The sequence below is a fragment of the Pteropus vampyrus genome, unplaced genomic scaffold (assembly GCF_000151845.1).
Source record: "Pteropus vampyrus isolate Shadow unplaced genomic scaffold, Pvam_2.0 Scaffold2, whole genome shotgun sequence".
Taxonomy (NCBI): domain Eukaryota; kingdom Metazoa; phylum Chordata; class Mammalia; order Chiroptera; family Pteropodidae; genus Pteropus; species Pteropus vampyrus.
Window position 1 is genome coordinate 35,203,272 of NW_011888783.1, and position 26,188 is coordinate 35,229,459.

Sequence of the window (26,188 nt, forward strand, 5' to 3'; positions counted from 1 at the left end):
TAGGTGTCATCTTACACAAAATCAGCCACCCTGCAGCTCATTAATATTTCAAAAAGTTGAGAACCTGCCAATCAGTTCAGGTCTGGTAGGGTCAAGCCTTAGCCTTCCACCATCCTGGTGATCTCCACTAATCTCAAAATAAAATAGAAGACAATTAGCAACTAAAGCATCTTAAAGGAACAAGTAATGTTGCCAGCTAAGGCAGCACAGGGAAAAAGAGAATAAAATTCACTTCACGGGCTTTCTTTTTAAACCTCCAATCTTCTTGAGTCAGGACTGCTCAGGATTTGCAACTCATCGCCAGCTGAAGATTCTCCACCACAAATGAGCATTTTCTAGAGATCGATTGTTTACTTATCCAGAAAAACCCCACTGAAAACCTGCACAAATCACTTTAAGTTCTACCTTCCTGTGGGCTACAAAATACAAATATTGTCCCAGGAGTGCAACAAGAAGGATTCACTTTTAAAAGAAAAAAAAAAAAAAAATGAAGTTCTACGCAAGAGACTAAATGGTGAGCTCTCAGGTTTTTAGTAACAATGGTCCAAAATATGAGAATGATAACCAAGAGAGCAGAAGAGTTTTTTTTATTAAATACATTCCTCAAGTACTATTAGGCATCTGCTTACCAAATGAGTCAGACATCATAGCTAATCAGCCAGATAACCCTGGTATGGGGGAATCTGTAGACGACATACAAGCAACCAAATATAAAAGGATAAATAGCATATATGTAGTGTCTGATACTCCTCAAAGCACTTTTCACACATGATTTATCATTCAATCCTCACATTGACTCCATAAGGTAAGCAGAAAAGGAAAGATTTGACCAGCACACAGATCTAGGTTAGCTGACTGGCCCACGCTTAGAGCCAATTGATTATTGAAGACATCAAGTTTCAAATCTAGGTCTTCCAGTTCTCACCATATCACATTAGGATAGCAGACGTAAATTCTACATATGTGATATGAGTAAATGAACAGACAAGATAGCATGGTAGAACCAAGACCCAGAAGCCACACTGCTCACCTCAAGTCCCAGTGCTATCACCTATAGGTAGTGTAATTTGGGGCAAATTATTAAAACCGTCTGTGTATCAGTTTCCTCACCTTCCAAGTGGGGATAATAACAGCATTTAGCCATAGGGTGATTATGAGGATCATGTATAAAGTGCTGAGCCCAGTGACGGGTACATAGCAAAAGGTTCAATAAATGTTAGCTACCATAATTATGAGGATCACTGATTAAGAGTCAGGAACAACTCTCTGCTTAATCAAGATACGATGCAAATATACTGAGCCCTGCCTGTCAGGTGTGTTTTAGGTGCTATATTAGTTTCCTATTGCTACTATAACAAATTACCACAAACCAAGTGGCTTAAAATGACAGAGTTATGGAGGTCAGAAGACTGAAATGGGTCTTACTGGGAAAAATCAAGTGTCAGCAGAGCTGTGTTCCTTCTGGAGGCTCTAAAGAAGAATCCATTTCCTTGTCTTTTCTAGCTTCTAGTGGCCACCTGCATTCCTTGGCTCATGGTCCCTTCCTCTAACCGCAAAAGAGCATCATTTCAACCTCTGCTTCTGCTGATTATCTCCTCTCTCCCCATTTCCCTCATCTTATCGTGTTCTCTACCCTGACCCTTCTGCCTCTCCCTAAAAGGACCCTGTGATTGCATTGGGCTCCCCAGGATAATCAGGATAATCACTCATCTCAGGATCCTCAATTAACCACAACTACAAAATCTCTTTTGTCATATAAAGTAACATTCACAAGTTCTAGGGATTAGGGCATGGACCTCTTTGGGGGGATCATTATTCAGTCTACCACAGGTGCCAAGGACACAAGAACATATCCGATACAAATGCTGAGTTTAAAGAGTTCACATACTATTGAATAAAACACATATAAAAGAAAAAGAAAACAAAGTCTAGTAGACATTAGTCTACAGACTCAGGACTATTAGAGAAGTATAAATGAAGTGCTCTGAGGTAGCAGGATGGATCCATTTAACTCAACCAAGAAAAGAAAGGCCTTATGAAGAAGGTGACACATGCATAGAATTGGGCAATGATATGTACTTAAACTTGTGGTTGAAGGGTTCCCAGGAAAGCACATGGAAAAAGTTAGGAATATTGAATGGGCTGGTGTGATTAGAGCCTAGGGGACAAAGGAGGAAAAAATGGAAAGATGAAAATGTCGAAGAGGGACATTAAGGTCATATTTGAAGGGCTACAGCAGAGCAGGGTAACTTTACAGAAAGAAGTCATTGAAGACTGTTGAACCTGTCATTCAGATTTATGTTTTACAAAGAAAACTCCTGGGGCAGTGAGGAGAGTGAATTGCAGAAGGCAGAACCCAATTTAAAAACTACTTCAATAGTCTAGAGGGGGAAAAAAAGGAAATAAGAGTAAACAAAGGAAGGAATGCAGGAAACAAAAGCAAAGATGGATTTCAGACTCATTTCCAAAGTGAAATCAAAAGAACCAAGTGACCAAGTGAATACAAAAGGGAGAGAAAAGTAATACTGAAATGACTAGCTCAGGCAACTCGTGGATACTGATGCCATTAAGTGATCCAAAAAACAGAGAAAGGGGGTAGTTCATGGAGGGACATGTTTCTCATGCACTGATGAGAACCTCTAATGGGGCTAACTTAGTTTTGCCAAAAGGGAAAGCATGCAGAAATGATATCAACATGTCTGATAATCTGGAAAGATCTAATTTTGGAGTCAGAATACCTGGACTCTGGTCCTTGTCTGACATTTATTAGCTTTATGACTTTTAGACAAGTAGCTCAATCCCTTAGGGCCTTGGTTTCCCCATCTGTGAAATGAGAGGTTGCAGGTACTAGAAAATTATTAAATTTCCTTCTCAGTCTAACATTATATAGGTGAAATATCTAAATCATTATTTTCTCCCCAGTTTCAACCACTTCTCCCAGCCGCTCCTGACATTAGCTACAGACAGAAAATCCAACGGGTACTGATTTTTTTTTTTTTTTCAAGAAAAAAGTTGGGGCTAGAGCTTGAAAGGGGAGGACAAGCGCACTAATAACCATTGCACACCTGCCATGTACCAGGTAGTATGCCAGCCATACTCCCCTTCCATTGTTTTCCAACTTGGCCTGGACACCCCTGTGCAGTCCTAGAAATGACCTGCCTCATAAAAATCAAAGGTATGAAGCCACAAATAATAGCTTCCAGTTTGTTCCAACTGCTGTTTTGTGTTCTGTCCCCAAATACTCCTTTCCCATTAGCTTTAAAATGTATTTGTGCCAACAGGGCAATGAATGAATTTTCTTATTGGGTATCGAAAAATTACATGGAGAATCATGAGATCCTAGCAATGGAGGAGGCACATAAATAATTTTTTAAATATTTTATTTAGAGAATAATAAGTTGAGATAGTACTCCAATGAAGTCCCCGATATTAAAAGACAATATAAGCCCCCACTTAAAACTGTTCAGTCACTTCTGCTAGGTTTACTTGTAATTCTCAGTGGATTTAGGGACTTAGCACAATCGTCTTGTGAGTCTTTCAAATTATCAATGTACCCCTTTCCTTCACCCCTCAAGGTTCTTATACTTCCCCAGGTTGAATCACAGGAGTATTCACCTTCCTCTTAAATTTATGAACAAATAACAAAAAGACTAAAAAATATTAATATGCAAAATAAAATCCATATTCCCTAGCTGGGTACACAATACATACACATACATATATACACATACATGTGCATATGTGTATACAGTACATGTATGTATGCCTATATAAGCATATATATACATATACATGTGTGCCTAACTTAAATATATATGGTTAGGCTTCTATCCTACCTTCTTGTATCCCATTCTAGCTACACACACCCTTCTAGCCTTCACCCTAATCTTATTCAAACACATGGCTTCCTGCAATTGCTCATGCTGCTTTATGCTCTATGTCTTGGATCACCTTCTTCCTCCCTTATTCTTGTCCTCCCAAGGTATATTCATCTTGCTCAGAGGGCCCACATCAGCTATCATCTTCTTGTTAAAGCCTTCCCTGATCAGAACTGACCACTCCCTCCTTTGTGTCCACTGTACCTTCTATTGTGATCTCTATAATTCTTTATATCTTCTCTCATGATTTCTATAATTATTTATTGTATATTTGTTATATGTCTACAGCTCCCTACTAAGTTTCAACTTTCCAGAGGTAGAACAAGCCATAATTGATGCTCGTTAATTGAATGAATGAATATGTTAACAGAAGAATAAGAAATATCAAGTGCATTGTTTGGTCTCTCTAAGGCAAAGATATATTCCTTTCTTCAAAATCCATTTATAGATCCAGAAAACAGTTTTTGTTTATCTACTATCAATAACTAAAAGGTAAGAACTTCTAAAGGTAGCACTGTTTTTGAAATGTGATGTACTCCATGATTTAGGGGGCAAAGAATGAACCAAGCACACAACATCGTCAGCAAAACTTGTTTGATTAAAATGCTTAAAATTCTATTTAGTCTTCCATCATGTCAAAAAGAGTAGAAATTGAACTATCACCACCTTAAATTTCATGCTGCAGTGGGATTATAATTGGTAATACAAAAACAGTGGGGCATTTATTTTTGTTCCATCTAAAATAGCTACGGTCTTACCCTTCAGGGATATATTTATGACCATATGAGTCAAGAAGCCCAGAAAAACAGCTCTCAGAGAATACGATCAGCAGTGATGGCAGAAATAAAGTAAACACGTTAACATGTGCCAGGTGAGATTATTAATAATGTGTTCACCTAGGGAGCCACCCAGAAGCACACTAAAATGAACCCTGGGAAAGAGTGTCTGGTAACTGCGCATCCAAATCCTCCCTCAATCCGAGGAGACAATGCCTTTTCCAGCAAAAAGTGCTTACTCGGTGTCAATTATAATGCCAGCATCAGACTGTGATCGAGGCACTTAAAGTTAAAGCTCATAATGCTCTCTTTAATAGGAGAAAAATCTAATTCAATGGTTAAATGCCAATCAAGGCGGGATAAGTAGGCAGCAGCTGAAAATACAAGATTTAGAAAGCAACTGCAACTCCTTTGGGGATGCATCACTACTGAATGGCTGTCAGAAGCAGAACGTAAGTGAGTTAGCACCATTAACTTGGGGGGAAAAGAATGACTCCTATTGAAGCGAACACACATAGAAACGAGTATATTTTTGAAGTTACATTTTAAATGGGTTTGGAAAACTTTATTATACTAAAAAGTATCTGCAAATGAATTCGGATAATGAAAACAAATTGGGAAATGAAGGACAATCAAAAGTACCTTTTCTCCAACTATGATCCATGCTATACATCCATAAAGAATCTAATATCTCCTAAGGTAGTCATGAAATTTTAGACTCGTGACTGATCCATTCATCCTGAGAAAACATTTAGCCTTTAGAAAAGGGCATTATCTCCTGGGCCAAAGGCAGATTTGAGCTTCATCATTTGACCTTTTCATTTGCCATCTCCCGAGTGGCCACTTCTCCTTGCATTATGCAAAGGAAGATGAGTATCACTGGGGCTCAAGGGAAAAGATCAGAAAAGAGCTGCTCTAAATCACTGACCCGGGAACTCTCCTCCCATCTACACTATGTCTTGTCTCATATTCTTTAGCAAACCATGGAAAGTACTGGCGTGCAAGGCAGAAGTGAAGGGAAAAAAGAAAGTATCTGGAAGAGGCCAAGTAGGCATGGTTGGGAAGAGAGAAGTGATGTATACACGTACGCAGAAGGAGGACGTCTCAAATGAATCAGGCTTCTTCAGCCCACATTGATTCTCCTTTTCTTTATACACAAGAAAGGGGCCACCAATGACAAGTACAATGTGGTCCTACCCCCAGCCACAATTGATTGCTCCAAGTTGACATCTGCCTCATGCTGAGCCAATCAGCTCTCATTCCCAGGACTGTTGACTCTGGGACCAAAGAGAGCGTAAGGCAGTCCTACATGGTGGCATAAACTATGAAATGTATTGCATCTCAGAAAAATTGAGGTCATCTTTCCCACCTTCTCTGTACATGGTCTGCAGTGAGAAAGAATGAAACAATAAGCTGAAAGAAACCGAGATGAGGAGCAAATAGGATCAACCCAAGTCTCCGCTAGTGAGGCCCACCTGTGGTCCTGGTCTTCCGGCAGTTTTACTGCCTGACTCTTCCTTCAATTACTCTATACTTAATCATGCAAGGGAGGGGTGGCACAGACTATCACCATAAAAATTTACTCTGAGTTAAGCACACCAACCCAGAGTGCAAAATCCAATCCTTACAGCGTCCAGAGAAAATAACTTAGGGACATGAAAAAAATTCCTTCTGCTCCATGCATGATAATCCTTTAAAAATAAATTTTTCTAAGCAAATTTGAGTTGGGTTTTTGTGGCTTATAAACAAGAATCTAAATACTTGATAAAGAAAAATTATGCCTGAGTATCATTGACTATTATAGAAGACTTAAAGGGATGACTAGTTAGAGAAGCAAAGGTCTCCATGACATTCCGCCATCTCAGTGCGCACAAATCCTTTCCTTTGCTTATAGTGGAGTTCTTTGGGAACTGATAACTCATATGTTTGGATGTAAGTATGTAAATATATATGCAGATTTATGACTGCCAGGACTTTCCTTAGCACCAGAGGTTGAAGTCAACATCTCGTCTCCCTGATTCAGTGCAATCACAAGATAATGTGAAATTGTTACAGGAGAATAACAAAAACAAATTTTCAGCCCTCAGAATATTTTTGAAAGTTTATAATTTTCTAAAACTAAATACGAGACTTTTAGAAAGCACATAAAATGCTAATGTGATAAACATTATATACAAAAGCATATAAAGTGTTTACATGGTATGATTGATTAGAAGACCAGGTCTCATGCAAGCAACTAGAATTGACACTTAAAGGCAGATTTAATTCTGATCATATCAATGTAAACTATATCTCTAGCAAAAGTGATGTCACCAAAAAAATGTATAATGATATTAACAAGTTGTTATATTTAGAGATAGAACACTGAGATTCATGCTAGTTTTCTTGGTCACATGTAGATAGATTGTGCTACCAGCCTGAAATCTTAAAAACATTCTGAATTAACATTTAATATAACTTTAAAAAGATTAAGCCAATTACCATAAATGATTTTTGTCCCAGAGGAAAAAATATAATTAATTTAGACAACTTTTGATTAAATAAATTCTAGTTCTCTTCACAGCAGCATTTCAACGACTACTTCATAACCCACAAGTACTCTATACTGCCACATGTCCATGGCTCCTCAAGCCTCTCAAATGCCGCAATTCTCAGGGCTCAAGAGCTTCCAAGGCAAAGAAATCTGTACATCCTGAATGAGTGGGCACAGAGGCACAATTTTTGGCTGGCCCTGCCATGATATAAGCCAATACTGTCAAGGACAGCTTCTTCTCCAGATTCTGCAGATCATTAATATTCCTGAACTTTTATTCAAACTTGAAGCAGATTGGCTTTTTTCATACAATTAAAGGTCAATTTCTATCCCAGCCTCCTTACACCACAAAGCGGACAGAAAAGGTGAGCACGGGTAGTTGAAGAACCCACTTTATGGTTTCCCAATAACGTAGATACATCTCTTAAACTGAACAAAGTAGCCAAAAAGAGCTGGCTGTAGCTCCATCTAGTCTCTTGTTCCACCAGGTGCCTCTAGTTTCAATGGCTTTGTCTTTCTTTTTAAAAATGCTATAGGAAAGAAGTTACCTAAATGGCCTGAGCTACCATAGGCAGCCTCCATAGTCACCATCATCACCGCCCACTTCGTAACTGCCTTAAGCACTAGTGTAACCTGTCCACAGAAATGCTGCACAGAGTGTGGGGGACAAAGGGAATGGTGAGGATCAGAAGAAAAGAAGCACAGGGTCTTGTGTGTACCTCTTTCTGACACCAGCCCCTATCCTTAGTTATAGCTTCTCATGCCAGACTTCAGGATAAACCGCTTTTTAAAAATAGCCAAGTACACTGCTAAGTGCAGCTTTTGCCCCCTGCACGGGAGGCAGAACCACCAAGCCTGGCTCCTCATTTAGCAGTAGTCTTTATCACAAGCCCCACGGCTCTCACTATCATCTGACAGGTTCCAAAATGTTTGATTTACAAGCTGGACAGTCAGAGAAAAGAGCCTTAAAGAGGTTTCAAGGTGGAGATTTTTTTTAATGAGCATATTTAGGTTGTTACAAGTCAAGTTCAAAATTCAAGTCACATATAAACAATTTTTATAGGGGGAGGAGTAACCTGATGTTCAAATTCATTTGCCTCCCATTTTGAAGTAATTCATCTTTAAAATTTCTGTGAAAATTCTACAGAGTTGCCCAGAAAATGGCACCAACCATCTGTAAGTAAAAACAAAAGCTCTCGATAGTATATATCACAGGTTCAAAGCACTTTGGCATCGGCAGATTGAACACGTTATTAAAAGAATTTAACTGCAAGAAGAGCTACCATAATTACACAGCAGCTGGTCTAATGTTGACAAAACAACTTTTAAAGGCTTTCAGAAGCCTTAAAGGCTAATCAATTAAAAAGGCATGAATAGTAATGTGCATCCCATCCTTAACATTGCAGGCTGCATCTCTGGCAAGTACAGTGAGGTTTTCATTTTCGAATAATCATTTCTTACATACTACAATGAAGCCGAACATGTGAATAAATTCTAAGTTGTGTCTAGGTGAGACCATTATACTTAAAATAACTCCATAAAACTCAATTATAAACATTGAACTTAATGAGCATTTCCATCCTAGCAAAGTTATTATCAAACTGCCAACGACTCATGCCAGAGTTTGTGCTTTACCAAGAGCAGGCAGAGAAGTGTTTTAGATTACTGTATACATTGGCCAACAATATGGTGGAGGCATAAAGAATGAATGAATAAATGAATGAATGAATGAATGAATGTTGGAATGAGTCTATGTACTGCATCCAAGAAACACTGATTTAATCCCCCTGATACTGGCTCAAGTGCTCCAGAAAACCCAAGATGAGCTGTCAGCTCAAGCTGCACTATCCGATACAATAGACACTAGCTCCATGTGGCTACTTAAATTTAAATAAATAAAACCAAAATCCAGTTTCTCAACTTTATTAGCCACATTTCAAGAACTTAGTAGCCACGTGTGGCTAGTGCCTACTATATTAGCCATGCAGATATAGAATATTTCTGTCTCTACAGAAGAGGCTAGAATGTTCTACTGGACAGTGCTTGAGGCCTCACCATTCTGCTCACTGATTGCTGCTCTCCAGCTAACACCCAGTGGGCTTGACCCATAAACCACTAAGGCTTGCTGGATCTGTACTCTGTACCCCCTTGAAACCCAAAGGAAAAATGCGGATATGGAAATGTCACACCTGGTTATGCCAAACAATTAACACCACACTGTTTTAAAGGTGTTCTTTAAGTAAAATGAACAAATAAATACAATTTGCTCTTAACTCAGGGAGTTCTGCCAAAGTCCACAGCTTTTGCAACTCCAAGAACAATTTTTACAGAGAAAAAGAACAAAACTAGATTCTCCTCTAGATTCTAGTAAAAAGTAGGGGGAGAGGGAACAAGAGGCAAATTTCTCTAATCATTTATTCAGAAGTTGGCATCCCTTGCATTATTCTATGAAGTTCGTCTTTCCCTTAATATCACTTTGCATCAAAAAAAAAAGGATACAGGGTTTTGGTTTTGTTTTTTTTTCCTTTATAAAATATGACCCCAAAGTTCCAGGGAAAGCATACTTACGTGCTTTAAATTTATCACCAAGCGAGTAAAGTTATTCAACAATCTGCTTCTAGGTAACAGCATATCATTTTTTTTTTCAGGTTTACTGAAATTGCCACTTCTCTAAAATCTGAAAACAAGAGAAAGTTGCTAATAAATTTTAAATTTCCCGCATAGTTACTTGGAGAACATAAAATAATGAGAATTAAATTCAAATTCCAAGCTGTATTCTGAAAGATGAGATGACCTCCTGATAGTCTATAAAGTCTGTAAAACATCTGTTTTGATAACATATGTACTTAAAATTCCTCACATCAGTTTCAAGTTACTACAAATATAAGGCAGCACCAGCTGTAAGGATTTGGAGAAAAAGCTGTTAGCAAAGTGTCAGAAAATATTCAAGATTTTAATGGGACCCAAGTCTCACTACCATTTGCATATCATGATCCTAGGAAGTAGACTGAACAGAGACTGGAAATCCTTCCTCTTCCATGTGTGGGAAAATTCTACCGTGATTTTGGTGTGTTTTCCCTTACTATCTTCCTACTAAGAGGCTGTGCTGTGTTTAATTCTGGTACCTTTTAACCAAAATGTCCTCCCCTCATTATTGCTATCACTCCTAACAGTTCCCATCTGCAAGGACCAGTTCAATTCTCACACTTTCCGGGAAAGTTGCTTCATCTCTTCTAGCCTACAAATCCCTATTTCTCTCTGTGCCTATAGCAAATAATAAAGGACCTCACAACTGCAACTTGTCTTCAGTCTGCTCTGCCATGCTGTAGATCTGCTTCTGTTTCCTGGCTGTTACAGAAATAATAAAGCTCCCCAAATTATACCTTTAGTCCAGACTCCCCTGAACTCATATTCATATTCCCAACCACCTACTCCATATCTCCACTTGGAAGCCTAACAGGCATCTCAAATGTTAGGTGTCTGAAGCTGATCAGATCCTCTTCCAAATATGCCCCTACTCAGCATTCCCATCTCAGTGAATGATAACCCCACCCATCCACTTATCAGACCCCAACACTGGGAACCATCTTTGACTCCACTTTCTCATTCATGCCCCACCTCTTGCCCTGTGGTAAATCCTATCTCCTCCACTCTTTTCCAAATAGACAAGAAATGCCCCTTTGCACCACTTCCACTGCAACCACCTGGATCTAAGCCAACATCACCTGGATTACCACAACAGCCTCTTCCAATTTTGCCCCCTCCTTCCTATTATTTATTCTCACAGTAGTCAGTGATCTTTTTAATCATGTTTTAACAGATCGTTCCTCAGTACAAATTCTTTCAATGGCTCCCCAGCTCACTCAAAAGGAAGAAAGAAAGGAAGTGGGGAGGAGGGGAAGGGGAGGGGAGAGGAGGGGAGGGGAGGGAAGGGAAGGAAGGAAGGAAGGAAGGAAGGAAGGAAGGAAGGAAGGAAGAAAGGAAAGAAGACAATATCTTTGCAATAGCCTCTAAGGCCCAATGTGATGAAAATAGCCTGCCTCCTTATGACTTTGACCTTTTACTACTCTCCCCTGGCTTATTCTACTCCTGCCACTGGTCTCCTTGCTGTTTTGAGAGCCACTGCAGCACCTTTGTATTTCTGCCTAGAAGGCTCTACCTGCAGAGGTCCATCCCCATGGCACTCTCCCTTACCTGGTCCAGGTGCTCACGTGTCACCTTCACAGTGGGGTCTTCTATGACCACCACGTTTAAAGTTACCAACTGCCTCCCACCCAGCTCTGACATTCCGTCTCCCTCTTCCCCACTTCAGTTTCTCCATAGCATATATCACCATCTAACATACTGCATATTTCTTTATTTGCTCCCTTAGTTTCTGCCCCCATTCCTGTAGAACATAAGCTCTATGAGGGCAGGGCTTATCGTGAACCTTATTCACTGCTTTATCTCCAGAGGCTTTTGCCTGTTTCATTCACTATTGTGTTTCCACCTTGAAATGAAATTGGCACAAGCTGGCCCTCAAATATTTAAAGAGAGAGACAGAGAGAGAAGCCAATTCCAAGTTCCATAAAGACAGTTGCCATGTCTTACCCTTCCTTTTTATATCCCTGGGTAGGGCTCAGAAAAAAGTACTTGGTGCCTGATTATTGGCATGTTTGCATTGACAAATGTAAAATATTAGGCCATTCAAATGGCTGGACATATTAAATGTAGATAGTGTTGATATAATATTAAAGGATATAACTATTTTTAAAATGCTTCAAAGCTATTCAAACTTAAGCTCATAATCTCTATTCAAGTATGAACAATTCTCAAAATCTCCAATCAGAGACAGTTTCTTAAGTGCTGCCAAAAAAATGACGCAAATATATACTCAAAAGAAATGGGAAAGGAAACTTCAGTACTGTCATGTATTGGGTAAATGACAGCAAATAAAATCAATGTCAATGCCAAGTCACAAAATAAGTCATTTGGGTTCTTGTGCCAATAGGGTGATTATTAAAATGGGCAAGTATTTTTAATAAATCAACTCCACTTTGCCAAGTGATAATGTTGGTGATGACCGAGACAACTCGTTAGGGAATTACGGAAATCAGGGGACTGCAACAGAGAAGGAAAGAGCCTTCTCCTCCCCTGTCTGAAAGGACAAGGCTGTGTACACTGTCGTCTCCCAAATAACTAGTCTTCAGCAAGGAAGACCTACTAGTTGAGAAGTCTGAGAAGTAGCTGAGAAGTCTCAGTCTTCCTACACACCCAGAGCATTGCCTATAAAACATCAACAATGAAGTAAAAGACCAAATGCAAACTAGACTCTTTTTTCACAGGAAAAGGTTATGCAGAAAACTTTATGGAAATCCTTCATCCATAAATTACTGAGCAGTCCAAAGAAGGAAGGCTGTAATACGCCAAAACAAACCCTACCTAGTGGTTTCGCAGCACGTAGTCTCATGGTTCCCATAGTTCATTCCCACAGACAGCATCTCATTTCTCCATGAAAAGACTCAGGCCGCTTCCATAGTTCCCTGAGCTGCTGCAGTACAAAACCAACTATAGCTACATCTGCCCTGTTTTGTGAAATCTGTATAAAAATTTCTAAGTAGAATTCTTTTGTTTGGGTATCTTTATAAAAACAGTAAAAGAAACATTAAATGCTAATTAACATCATGTTTGTAACATAAAAAATTTACTTTTAATCCTTAAAAATAGTGCTGTATGCCAGGTAATGGCTACATTGTTGGCATGGCAGTGGTAACAATTATAGGAAGCACCACTCCTTAACTAATCTGTTCATTTATTCAGCAAACACTGATTGACTAGGGAGAGTCCTTGCTCATCAAATATCTACTCTGTGACAGGGCTTATAGTGAGCAATGAATTAATGAATGCACTCTTCATATGTTTAGGGGAATAGAAAAGGTGGCCTCTAAAAATGAGAGAGTTGAATTCAAAAACTAGAACACATCATGGTTTGGAACAATTGCCAAGACAATTCAATGAGGTGAGGAACCACCAGATCTCTGATCAAGCCAAAATTATATTATGTCATTTATCAGAAAAAAAATAGTTATCACTTACTTGTTCACCAAAGTTCAAAATTCAATTTAGAGTTTAAAAATATAATTAAATATATACAAATAATTCCAATTTCTTTAACAAGACAAAAAAAAAAACTAAATAGGAATATTGATGTCTCATCAGAGATAAGCTTGAATTCAAATAACAGAACTTTTGATAAAGATTCTTAAAAATTTTAAATAAGGGTGGAGGATAGACAACCAAACCTTAGAAATGGAGCAACATGTAAATTTAATTGTAAAGGGAAATTAGTATCTGATGTTGGCTTTTGAATCCTAATGTTACCTAATAGATTATTTCTTAAAAACATATGAAGAAAGCCAAATTCATATCCCACTATAAATTGTCTATTGTAGATTACCTATAGGTTACCTATAGAGATTCAGAGTACTCTAATTTTAGAGAATTCACAAGGTGTAATGATTACATATGAAAAACAGCCAGTGTGAATCCTTACTCTTTCTTTCAAACTCAAGAGATTACAGATGACCACCCCATATGACCTCTGGAAGTTGAGCTAGTTCAGTAAAAGATGAAATCCAGACCTAGCCACGCTGTGCCCTGGATCTCTCTATACTTGCCTCTCTATACTTGAGGGGATTCTTATATCCCCTCAACTTTCACTTGCCTGCTTGACCAATAATCTGCTGTTAACCATCTTGGATTCATTCACTAGCAAGTATGCACTCCCCATCAGCGAGGCCTCCACTCCCTCCTCAGAACACTCCAGCTTTTACCACCTCTTGATTAAACAAAGGGTGAACCTGGCTGGAGCCAAATAGAAAATTCAAGATTGGTATTGGTGGGGCGAGGTATAATAAACATCTTCTGTAATCCTAGGAATAAAAGGAAGAATAGAGAACATTTTGTATATATTTAGCATTCATCTTTTCATCTTTATGTTACAGCTCTGTGATTAATTTTACTGCTTTGCTCAGAAATATCTGTCAGAATAAAATCTGGGTGTTTTATAAATTGTTCTTTTCTGAAATTATCCCCTCTTTTAATATAAATGTTTCAATATTTTTGTTAGGGTGTGTGGGTATTTGCGGGATTCATTATTTGTGGTTTGACTGTCTGTGACTTTTGGTAGTCTAAATATAAAAGTAAAGGCAGAAATGCAGAGCTTGCAGGTTTGCACTGCTTCAAGGTGCTCTTCTCTTCAAGTAGATGCAAAAATTTTCTAACAGAGCACATTCTGATCAAAAGGTTTACATACAACATACACAAAAAAATCTCTTTAAGAAGTAAAAAGCTAGCTAGAAAAGATTCAAGAGAGGTGAACTGTCTAATTGGAGAGTCACAGAACTTAAAACCCAAAAGGACCCTCAGATGTCAAGAAGTCCAATATTTGACGTTGCACACTGGACACTTGACCTCAGAATAAGCCTTCAAAATGGGTTCCACCGTCAAACGGGTTTGGGATTCACTGAATAATACACCTTCTTCCAGATATTTAGATTGATCATTCAGGTACTACAAGTCCTGAAAAGTCTTGCAATTAAAAAATATTATTTAAACCATTGTTGCCCAAATATATTTGACTTTTTTATTTCCTTCCACAGCTCACAGAACTGTGTCTCTTCTTGGAGAACCTGCTATAGAAATGCTGATCTTGTACAATCATTTTATGAATGAGGAAACTGACGTTCAGAGAAGTTAACCAGCTTGGCCAAAATCCGATGATTAATTAGTAGATGATAATTCAGCAAATAGCATGATGAGAGTTTAGGTTAAAAGTGGGAAATAAAAACAGCAAAGATCCCACTACGTTTCCAATCCATCCATACCTCACCACGACGCAGTTGCCTCTTCTGTGTCTGTCTCAATCCCCTTGGATTCTTATATCCTCTCAACTTTCACTTGCCTGCTTGACCAATAATCTGCTGTTAACCATCTTGGATTCATTCACTAGCTAGTATGCGCTCCCCATCAGTGAGGCCTCTTAACGGAATCTTTCAGACTCTAGAATTGAGACAAAAGGCTTACCAAGGAAGTGGCTTTAATGGAGGTATGGCAGGCACACAGCTGATAATTTTGGGCAGATAGAGCTTTGTGGTTCTCTTCAAATTTATTTCTGTTTATTTTAAGTGTTCTCCAGACAAGATCAGAATTGGACAGGATCAGAAAGTTTTCTTAAACCAGTTATAAAGTGGTGATCATTTTCTTATTTTAAGTCCTTTAACTGCTTTTCTGCACTCTTTTCCTTTCCGTTTTCCATGTTCAACCTCACTCAGTACACTGCTTCTCCTGGAGAGATCTGAAATCCTCACGTGCTGTCAGAACTGCCCAGAAGCCATAGGAAATGAGTTTACCTGCCTCTGTTTATTCTGACAGGTATGTCTTCTGGGTGCTTCAGCACTCCATATTTCTTCAGTTTGAATGGTATAGCTGAAAATTACCTCTGTAGCAAAGGTCTCTCCTATATAGTTCCCAAGCCAAGAAGAAAGTACCATTACAAAGAGTACTTTTCTTTAAAGTACTATTCCATTATGCGCTATGTACTGCCCCTCATTTAGAACGCTGAGCCTCTGAATAACTCTGGTGAGAAAAATACCTTTTGTATCTTGTTGATCTCCATGTGTCTGGCTTGCCTACACCAAAGAATAACAATGTTGGCAACAGTAGAAGATGAACCCTGAGCTGTTTCTCAGAATTGGGTGGAGTTGGTGCTGAGCCAACCACATCTCACCTGGTGCTCCTTAAAACAACATTCGAAGGCAGCTGGCTGTGATTCTAATCCATGACAATGGAACAGGAAGAAGAACACTGGATATTAGAGATTAAACAGATCTAGCCTTGTGTAGTTCTCTGTTTAAAAAGTGCCAGCCCTAACTACATGTGGTAGTCTCTTCTATGAGACAGTTTAGAAAGTTTTTCAATAGCATAGAAGAATTTTGTATATCCTCCCCTATACATACCAAGTTTGATACATTGTCCTCCATTTTATTCTAATAGAATAAAGATCAAACACACGGAACATATGCTATATACCTAGCTAGGTAGCCACTATGTAACCTAGAGAAAATTAATACAGTTAAGGTAGTAAGAAATTACATATGAATAACTAAATCTGAGTGATGGGACGAGGAATGATTTTTTTTCCTGGAACTTTTGTTTGTTTATTTCTTAATAGAAATTATCTATACACTTTTAAAAGCACAGTCCAGCTTAGTACGAAAGTATAAAGCAGCTAGCTTTTTATTTGCACCTTTGAAGATGGCATTGCTAACTTTCCCAAGTCCTAGGTCATGGTGATTAATGGCTTACCTAGATGGTACTCCTAGGAAATGAAAGCAGGGAAGTGTCTCTGAGAAGGTCATAGCTCGTGGATATGTTCTTTGTGGATATCCAGAGACTCAAATCAGGTGGCAGTTGTCGTAAAATACAAAACTTATTCCTTCCATCAAAACCCATCTTTTGTGATTCCCATTCACCCACCATATTCCCTGAACTTTACAGCTTTTTCTCTATGAAAATCATAATTCTATTCAATACATTTATTGAAGGGTTACTCTGTGCAAGACAATATGTTCATGCTGGCATTCCAGAGAAATAAGATGCCATATCCATAATGAGCTAGAATATTAAAAAATATGTCAGTATAAAATACAGATATAAATAAAAGAGTAAAATTTATACTAATGAGAGAATCAAGATAAAAGGCTTCTTTGGAAAACTGACATTTCAAACTAGGCCTTGAAGAATAAAAAGATGGTCAATTGAGAAATAATGAATGGAAGGATACTTCTGGCCAAAGACAGTCTGACAAAGAACAAATCAGAATTGCTGCAAACGTTTCTGTGAATTCATTTGGTCGGGTGACTGGAAATACGAATTAAAAGAATTCCATAAAAGAAAATTCTTCTATGAAGTTATACTTAAAAGAAAAACTGTGCACTTCTAATACTATTCCTTTGATCTTGTATGGAAAGACGCTACATAAATAGAGAATCTTACTTTGTATTAAAGTCAGTATTTTTAAGCTGTAATATTTTTAGGACACTTGAAAGTAAGTTTTGTAACTTCAAGATGGAAAACTTCTAAGAAGTCAAACATTCTGCATGGAGAGTCAAGTCAAAGAACAGCATAGCAAGAAAACAAATTCAAGGGAGAGGCGTTAGATCTTTTAAATTATTATTGATCTTGTGTTCTTAGAAGCCAAGAATTCTGTCTACCCAACTTAGTTTTGTGTAAATACCAATATTATGACACACTTTCAGTTGCTCAAAACTATTTTAGTAGATCAGCATTAATGGCGGGAATTTAAAATTTAATTAGTGCAGTCTCTCGATTTTATAGTTCAAGCAAATGAAGCCCAGATGATGGGTGACTAATTTGCTAACGGTCAGCCAGCTAGTTAATGGTAACCAGTTAAACTGGAGGAAACAAAATAACTTGCCCAAGGTCACAGGGCTGGCAACTGATGGGACAAGAATCGCAACACAGGAGATGACAGGCTTTACTCTGCACTGCCTTTCCGCCACTGAAAAATTAACATAATCCCTCACAAACTGGTAGAGTCCCATAGATAAAGAGCCATACAAATAAAAAAGTAGAGAGTAATAAATGCTACTATTATAAGTGCAAGTAAGTGTATACATTACTTAAACTGCTTTAATGGTGTAAAGAAACTAGTATTTCTAGATGTCTTGATGGAAACTTAAATAATGTATATATTTGCTAATTTATTATACTGTTTGGTACTGAAAAAGGAAAAAATAAGAAGAGGATAATGCAATCTTTATTTCTCCTGCTTTTTAGGACATAAAAATATTAAGAAATATATTTTGAAAGTGCTCACCCCAAATTCTACCACTCAGACACATAATAGTATTGTTACTTAATCATTTAGAATGCTTAAAGATATTTGTTTTGATAATTCTAGTAACAATCATAATTTTTTTAAAAAATGGCATAGGTAGTAGGATAATCTGGGGTTTATAAATTCTTACAGCTATGGCTTCTAAAAGGTCTATCAAAGATGAAGATTTTATACCCAATACTTTCATTTCACCTAAAAACCCCTTAATGTGGTAATCATTCATGCATACACCAAGATGCTTTTTGAACCTATTTTTAATTTTAGCCTGCATCCCCTCTCGTCAAAAGAGAGAGTAAGGATGAGCAGGTAGGAATGCAGGATAGAAAAAAGAGTATTATTGCATAGTCTTTGGGCTTATTGCTTTCTGTCTAAAATCGCCTGATTTCAAATATCAACAAATGTGTTCTAGTTCCTTATTTTCATGAAAAATAATCCAAGTTTTCTCTATTTGTCACCGTGTACCTGAGAATTTGACTTATTGTATCTGTCCAGCCCTTCTTTTAGAGCAACCTGATAAGGGTAAAAATGTCAACTAGGTTACTAGTATGGTAAGTAATCACTAGTTATAACTATGACCCCTAATTGGTAAATTGAGAGAAAACTAAAATTACCTGATAAGGACATCATACTTGAGCCATTTCTGAGGGCCATGATTCTGGAAATGGGACACATAACTAATGAGATTTTGGAAGCTTTTGTCTATGGAGCTGTTACAAGAGATATCAGCTCGAGGCTTCTAAGCCAGAATGGTTCACACACCTGTCCAAAATAGATCTCGTCTCTTCACACCTGAGCTGTGCTACATGGACTGCTAGGACTGCTAAGTACTCCTACAAAGGAATGCCTGATGGCAAGCAGTGGTTCCTGTCCTATAGCCTCTGGTTACACTGGTGCCATGAGTGACCAATGGATGTCTTGGAGTCAGATTAGTTGAATATAAGAAGTATGCAGTACCCTTCATAATGTATAGACAAGGTTCCTATCCCATGACCCTTTATTTTTCCGAGCCAGAGTTCTTTCTTTTGTATTGTCATCAGATGATAGCTACCTCCCTGAAGTCCTCACTCACAATCTTGGGCATTGACTTAATCATTTGAGTGCTCTTATCTGGTTCCTTCATGTCTGCCTTATTTGAGGAATGACAGTAAGAGTTGCATGCAATAACATACATACCAGATTTTATGTAATAACAAGATAAAATCATCTGTCCTTCTGCTAAGGTTCTTTCTAACAATACTAAGTATGTTATTGCATATTTTAACCACAGCACCTTATTAAGCTGATATTGGAGAACAATAAGCAGTGACTTCCAGGTTTCTCCTAGGGATCTGGTGTTAATATTCAATTGTTAACATTTAATAATTTGTGGTTCATATTTCTAGCCTGCAAAGATCCTACTTACCCAGAGGCGCCAGAGCTCACAGGATCATATGCACTGGGGTCCAAAGCAGGGAAGGAAAGTACTGCACACAAGCCCAGGCCTGAGAGAAAAGTAAAATCCAGAGCCAAGGAAAGAAACAAAACCCCAGTACAAAAAAAAAAAAAACACAAAACAAAGTGATATAAGAGATGGAAGCAAGTGGCAGGATCTGAATTAAAACTTGAGAATAAGCCAGAGGATCCTAAATGACCAAGGTAAGTCAGTTTCATGGCCCAGAAGTACAAGGAATGTCAGGATGACTTACAGATCACAATTAAATTGAGACTTGAGTCGTAGGACTTCGGAGGATAAAATGGTCCCTAGGATCCCTTCTTATTTCAAATCTCTGTGTGTCTATGGGAGCTTTCAGCTCTTTCATTCAATTCAAAACATTCAACAGTATGTACTGGGAGACAGCTACATGCCAGGCACCAAGGCAAGCATTGTGGAGTTAAAAAGGAAAGAAACAAACTTGGTCTTTGACCTCATGGGGCTTACACACTAGAAGTGACTCAACAAGGCTTTCATTCACTTGGTTCTTCCTATCCTGATAGTAATGGCAAAAATGGAACCCCCTTCGATTTCCCAGTTCTCCCTATCTAAGGAAAGCACACTCTTTCCTAATACCAAATACAAAAATATATATATTTATGTACATATGATAATTACACATGCTGCCTTTTATATACAGGTTATTTGGGGGGAAACACAGGCAAAAATCTCCAAATACAGATTTGCAGAAGACATAGACGTGATAATCAATGAGCTTTTCTTATGATTAGACCATATGAAATTTGAGATTATGATATTACATCTTATTTTCATACTTTTTCTTATTAGAGCAATATATGTTCATTGTAGAAAATCTGAAAAATATTGTAGTAAAAGAAGACGACAAAAACATTTGTAACTCCATAATACCTAGAGATAGTCATTGTTAATATGTTGATACATTTGCATGTAGAGGAACAGATAAGTAGAGAAGATTTATATAAACTTACTATACTATGCATTTTTTAAAATAGTATCATACTAATTAATATTTAATTTTATATCCTACTCTTCTGAATATTGACTTCATCTTGGTGGGCACACTTTTTTTAAAGAGCTGAGAGAATATTACCCAGTTCTGTTAACTGCTGACGGGAATAGAATTTAAAACCATCTCTTATAAATGTGGTTGGCATTGCTTTTCCCAAGTACACTTATCTTCAATATTCCATTTTGACTTTAATCTTCTATTATTTTTCTTCTCATTTAGGTTGTCTTTTAAGTTATTCCTATGGTTCAACTTTACCATCTTGGTTTTCATTTATGCATAAGAACTGTGCACCATTTGTAAACATTTATAAAATTAAATAAAACTACCCCTAAACTATTTCATGGAAGAGCCTATTTGTCCGCTCAAAGAAGTATCTATTTACCTCCACTCTTTGTTTCTTCTTTCTTGGTCCAACAAAAGGTCACGAATAAAGAAAGAACTGGGATTTAAAACCTGATTAGGTTTTTTGAAAGTTTAAAAATATCCCATTTTCTGCAGCCGTAAACATTTCCTCCTTTAACTCTTATACATTATTCCTCCTTTCTACAAAATAAGCTGTATTTGCTATAATCTGTGTTTGCTTTGAATACTTATCTCTCAATTGTCCACTGAGATGGGATCTGATTCGATGGGATCTGGTTCGATGGCTCCTGCCTGAAACCCTTCTCTTGACAGGAGCCCTCCGAAGATGCCAGCCAATGCCCCAAAGCTGTCACTTACACACCAAGTTTCTTCAACACACTTCATGATGGCTGTCTAGTCTTGGTGATTTTTCTTCACCTAGTCTGCTGATTAGGTCTAGAATATCCTGAGCACTTCCCATTTCCTGATTTTCTCCAGTGTATTTATTGCTTGAGAAAGTCTGAGTGTGGAAATATTACTCAGCAAAAGCAGAAGCACAGAATTCATTTACATTGTATATTCTTTTTATCTCTGAGTATGTGTTTGGTATGATGTAAGCCAAGTGCTTCTACAATTCTCATTTCACAGTATTTAAGATTCTTTCATTATTGTTTTAGAAAACCATTGCAAGGATTTTTTCAAATTCATTTTTGGCTATCTCATGTTTAGTGTGCCTGGGATCTGTCACCCTTCATGGGTTCAATTTAATAACCTGACCCTTCAAATATTCCTTATTCATTGCATGTATCTAAGCATTCTTTTTAATTCCTTTATTTTTCCCTCTGTATTAAGTGTTTTCAAAGAGTTTGAATACAAGAACTTTATTTTTCTTATCATAAGTTCCCATACAGAATTTCATATAGTTCCCACTTTCTTATGGGCAATTTGATTTGTTTAGATAATACTTTCCTTTTTTCCCCTTATATGTCTTCATTGAATTCTTTTTGAGAACTGATTAGGTATCTCATTAGGTAGGTCTTTCTTCAGAGTCCCCTCTCCTGTTAGATATTGCATTGAATTAGATATTGAATTGAATTAAACTGAATTGAACTGAATTAAATTGAAATATATATTATTCGTCATTGTATGCTCCAATCTACATTGCATCTGCTAGGCACTCAGTGAAGATTTCCTGAATAAACGTATGATACCAACAGTTAACAATCACGGGGCATTTATTAGGTGTTATGTTCTATACTAAGCACTTTATATGCATCATATTATTAACTCTCAGGCACTAGACTGTAAATTTCATTGGCAAGGAGTTTGTCTATGCATCCCTAGCACCTAGAGCAGTACTAGCACACAGGAGGTGCTCACTAAATACTGCCACATAGATAAAGTGAAAAACTTCATGAGGTAGGTGCCATTATTATTATTCATGCTTTACTCATAAGGAAACTGAAGCACAGAGAGAGAGGTTCGATCACTTTCTGAAGTCCCTCGGTTAGTATATGTGAAGCCAGGACTTGAATATATGTAACCAGGATTCATCACTAATAAACTCAATACCTACCTACATTAATGCAAACAAAATTAATTCTATTTATCTTAATAAATAGTATGTAATATCACAAATAAATATTGTGAGCAACAATTTTTCAAGAAAAGATGTGAAATGATGTGTTAATAAATGCAGTAGTGCCCCCGCCCCTTATCTACAGTTCCACTTTTCTTAGTTTCAGTTATTCATAGTCAACCGCAGTTTGAAAATGTTAAATGGAAAATTCCATAAATAAACAATCCATAAGTGTTAAATTGTGCACCATTTTGAGTAGCAGGATGAAATCTCTCACAGCCCTGCCCTGTCCCTGTCCAGGACATGAATCGTCCCTTTGTCCAGTCTACCCATGCTGTATATACTCCCTGCCCATTAGTCACTTAGTAGCCAGCTCAATTATCAGATGGACTGACTGTCTCCATATTGCAGTACTTGTACTCAGTAATCCTTATTTTACTTAATAGTGGCCTTAAAGCCATTCACATAACTTTTACTACAGTATACTCTTATAATTGTTCTATTTTATTCTTTATTAATCTCTTACTGTGCCTAATTTATAAATTGAACTTTATCATAGATATGTATTTACAGGAAAAAACATAGTACATATAGAGTTCAGTACTATCCGTGGTTTCAGGAATCCACTGGGGGCCTTGGAACTTACCCTGTGGATAAGGGGGGACTACTGTAATCATATAAGTTCCTCGCTATCTATGTAAGTAAAAACCTGATTTCTCTTTAATCAATGTCTTCTGATGTGTTTGTACAAAATAGTTAATGAGGATTTCAGGACTTTTGATAAGTGAGTGCTTTTTATTTTCCAGAGTATTTCTGGGTTTAAGTAATCTGTTTTGTCGATTCTTTTTAAAATAAGAATGGCACTAATAATCATTTATTAGGGCTTCATTATAATCGTCTATAGAGTTTATAAGGATTCTGCTTATAAAGAGGGAGACTTACATGTTTCTCAAATATCTCTGCCACTTCATTTTCTTGAAACATTATCATTAGTACGTCATTCTTTAGGGTTTTGATTACTTCTATATTTAACAATTCATTAATAAAAATAATATACCCCTTTGAAAAGGACAGTTCCTTAAAATCAATATTAGCTGTCTCCTTAAATTTTTATCAGCCTACACCCTAGTGGGAGCTAAGTGATATTTAGAAAAGAGCAAAGCCTTTTGGGGCTGGTACATAATGGTTCCAAAGCCATGGTTGAATAGTACAAAGAGATGCAGAAATTAGAAACAGAGAAACGCCAAAGGTGTAGCCCCGCAGGAAGGAGGGAAGGGAGTAAGAAAGCAAGGGAGGGAAGAAATTGGGAAAAAAAGAAAAGAAAAGAAAAACTTGACTAGAACTCTGCTATTCACCTCGGAAAAGTCACTTAATCTCTGAGAACTTCAGTTGTTGCACCTATAAAATGGGGGTGATAAAAATGACTTCCTCACAGACACTTTAATAGATCTCAATATGCCATGTAAACTGTACAGCATGATGCAATATATGGCATGGTGTTTTACTTGACATTATTTGCCTGTAATCAGCCCATTTGTGTATGATATAAACATTCATTTACAAAGACTGTCAGCAGCTTCAAAATATAGACCCATGAATCATGGCTACCTTTTTTGACTGGAAGCATTTCTGATATTTTCAACCCAAGGAACCAATTCACAATTTTTAACAGCCTTTGTGTGCCTACAAGCTCAGAAAGCTTACTGTGTGCTCCATGGACTAGAATTCTGTAAAACCTCTGTTTAAACAAGGAAGCCTCTTTTAAGTCCTGTTTCAGTCTGGTGCCTTTGGTCAAGGTAGAAACTAAAATTGAAAACAGATAGATGTTTTACATTTAAAGGGGTTTAACATAAATGTTATTAAGCCATTTCATGGACGATTGCACAAATATCTTTTGCAAACTTGGTACACGTGAGCACATACACAGTAACCATTAATGTCTTCTAGAGAAATAAGGTGCAGATCCAAAATTTTAAGCAGCTACCTCGAGTCCTCTCACTGGAAATAAAATGTAATGGCTTTAAGGGAATTGCTCTAATAATATCATGGCATCTGCAATGGCTGGCCAGAGCAGAGCAGAACTGAGTATATGTCATCATAAGTCAATTTAACAAGAAATAAGCTTCCCCCTGGAGAATCTAAACTCCCTAGCCTCCCACAAAGAAAATTGAATTTTGGAGGTCACACCTTGGGTAGGTTACCAGAGGGAGAAGCTTAACATTCTTGTCATAAGCTCAGGGAGTTTAATGTTATTCTACCAACAAATCGCTACCAAAGATCTGCTCCCCCCTCCACCCTCCACTCAAAAATTATAACAAATGCTTATAGTCCCCTAGGAAATGGAAAATGATTGTGACACTTAAGATGCCATGGACCACGCCGGATACAATCACGTTCAAACATCAAGTTTTGAATCGCGCAGTGAGGAGCAGGGTCGATAGTGAGGGCACGCACTGGGGAGGAGAGGAGAGCTGGTGAAACTGTGGTGGGGGTCAAAGCGAGTCAGAAAGACCAACAGAGAGCTTTAAGCTGAAACTGACTGTTTAGCCAAATGTAAACCAACCGAACTGCTGTTACTGGAGAGAAAAGCAAGTCTCCAAGTCAAGCCCAGGCGAAGCCCTAGCTCCGTGGGTGTACGGCGCCTCAATCAGTCGCGGGAGTGGGTGGTCGGATGGCCTGGCGCGTTCTCGCAATGACTGGAGGCGCCCCAGCTCACTGCACCTTGGGCAGCGGCTCCCGGTGGGCTCAGCCAGGCCACGGCCGCCGCCCAGCCCTCGCCCCCGTCCGCCCCGCAGCAACATGTGGGGCGCTTCCACTCCGTCGCCCGGGAACTCCCTCCAGCTGGAGTTCCTGGTGGACACACGCTTGACCCAAGAAAGATGCTGAATTACTCTTGGGAAAGATTCCTCTAGCGTTGAACTTGGCAGCTCCTGACATTTCCGAAATCCCACCCTCTGAGCGCCAGCACTACACACACGCACACGCACGCCCCTCTGGACCTGCCTAGGCTGCGCGCAGTGCTGATTGCCCGCTCCGGGATAAAACACCAGAGCGGGATGAAGAGGCTAGGATCCCACCTCCGCTGGCCCCTGGGGGCGAAAGGGTTGGGGGGAGTGCTATCCTAGCACTGGGTAGCTCCAGGGACTAAGCCCACGCCCGGGTTGGCCCTGGCCGCGCTTTAGTTCGGGCCGCTGGCACCAATTCAGTCTCCTTTTGTGCTCTCCCAGGAAGCCCGCCTCTACTCACCCCGGCTGCTCGCGGATTCCGGCCGCCAGCGGCAGCCCGCTGCCCCATCCCACGAACACTGCGGCGCCCCCAGAGTGTGCAATGCGGAGCCCCGCCAGCGCGCGGCCGGAGCCGGGGATGCGGGAGGGAGCGAAGGAGGGGGGAGGAAAGAGGGAGAGAGAGAAGGCAGCGGAGAAGGGAGGGGGCGGTGGGGGGCGCCCGCGCCACTCCCACTCGCGCCGGGCACTCGCTGCCGCCTGCTGCCTCCCGCGGCCAGCCCAACCTCGCCGGCCGCGGGACCAATCAGCGCGCCGGGGAGGGGGGGCGAGCCCTCCGCGGGATGCGCTCATTGGCCGGGCGCGCAGACCTAACTCCGAGAGGGGCGGCCTGAGTGCCAAGTCTGCAAACTCCCGGCCTCGGGAGCCAACAGCCCGGCACTCATGCTCTGGCTCGCTGAGTGTGTGAGTCGAGTCCCGCGGGCGGAATTTGAGAC

General features: G+C 38.9%; 1 protein-coding gene across 3 annotated transcripts in view; it reads right to left on the minus strand.

Annotated features, from left to right (window-relative positions):
- Positions 1-25,950, minus strand: part of LYPD6 (LY6/PLAUR domain containing 6) — a 118,148-nt gene extending 92,198 nt beyond the window's left edge. The window contains exon 1 of one of the 3 annotated variants that reach the window (XM_011359540.2): positions 25,717-25,950. The gene's annotated coding sequence lies outside the window, so the exon portion shown is untranslated. The remainder of the gene's footprint in view (positions 1-25,716) is intronic. The other 2 variants (XM_023530197.1, XM_011359532.2) reach the window with 2 other exon arrangements.
- Between the last annotated feature and the right edge of the window lie 238 nt (positions 25,951-26,188).